Source organism: Condylura cristata, unplaced genomic scaffold (assembly GCF_000260355.1).
Source record: "Condylura cristata isolate star-nosed mole 26May11 unplaced genomic scaffold, ConCri1.0 scaffold00027, whole genome shotgun sequence".
In the NCBI taxonomy this organism is placed as follows: Eukaryota; Metazoa; Chordata; class Mammalia; order Eulipotyphla; family Talpidae; genus Condylura; species Condylura cristata.
Window position 1 is genome coordinate 614,976 of NW_004567128.1, and position 1,551 is coordinate 616,526.

Genomic DNA, 1,551 nt, shown 5'->3' on the forward strand with positions numbered 1-1,551 from the left:
GGCCAGTCAGCAGCACCTCCCCACTCCATCATTCAGCATCGTTCTTCCGTCACTCCGCAGCATTTCAACACGAGACCCTGTTCGCACAGACACAACTTGGGCCACTTTCTCCTTGTCTGCACCGACGTGCTCAGGACGCTGCAGCCGCTGCTCCGTCTCCCTCAGACGGGGGTCCTGACCCCCCTCTTCGCCAACCGCGCCCCGTCCGGTGTCCCCAGAAGGCCTCTCCTGGGCGGACTGAACGTTTGGGCCGCGACCGACCAAGTGTATTCCCAGCCTGTGAGCTCCAGAGACCCAGCCCGGGCGTGTCTGCCCCAGCTCGGTACGGTCACGTTGGTGACGCGGATCAGAGCCCCTCCAGCCCACAGGGGGAGTCGGGCTGAGGATTCGCTTGGGCCAGCCAGTCGCGTCTGCAGCCAGGCTGGGCTTACAGGTCTCCGAAGGGCGCCCGTGCTCCTGCTGAGAACCCCAGGGGGCCGCAGACTGAGCCTCCATCTGCAGGCGTCTTGCCGGTTTGCTCACCGAAACACCTCTGTTCTCGGAACAGCAGACGGACCCCGTGAGACACACGCGCACCGTGCATCTCTGCAGCGTTTGTCAGAACTGCAGCTGACGGAACGTGTCACGGGCCCAGACCCACGCGACGCGGGCAAGATCGAGTCGAGGCGTCTTGTGAAAAAAACAGGAGCGAATTTCATCGGGAACCGGGCTCGGGTCAGTAGGTAGAGAGCCGCGTCGGAAATGCAACGGACTTCTACCTGCCCCGAAACAACCCCGGGCACGTGTTGCAAGGGACTGAACGTGTGCAGGCGTGAGTGCGTGCGCTCACTCTTGGAAGGAGAAACTGGTGTCGATTTATGCCCAAATCATGCCAGGCTGCAGTTCCGGCATGTCCCCTGCCAAAGGTGCAAACCAGATGACCTCAGCTCGGGGCCCTAAAGGTGTAGGGCATCAGTAGACGGATGTAGAGGATAGAAAGAGGGAGGGCGGATGGGGGGATGGGTGGACACATGGACAGACGGATGAATAATGATGGATGGTGGATGGACGATGGATGGTGGATGGACGATGATGACGCATGATGGGTGATGGAGGATGGATGATGGGTGGATGATGATGATGGAGGATGGATGATGGGTGATGGATGGATGATGGATGGATGATGGAGGATGGATGATGAATGGATGGATGATGGATGGATGGATGGAGGATGGATGGATGGAGGATGGATGGATGGAGGATTATGGATGGATGATGGGTGATGGGTGATGGATGGATAATGGATGGATGGATGATGGAGGATGATTGATGGATGATGGGTGATGGATGGATGATGTATGGTGAATGGATGATGGGTGATGGACAGATGATGGATGATGGATGGACGGTGGATGGACACATGGACACAATGATCGATGGATGATGGAGGATGATGGATGGATGATGGATGGATGGATGATGGATGGTGGATAGATGATTGGACAGATGATGGATGACGGATGGACGGTGGATGGATACATGGACACAATGATGGATGGATGATGGATGGTG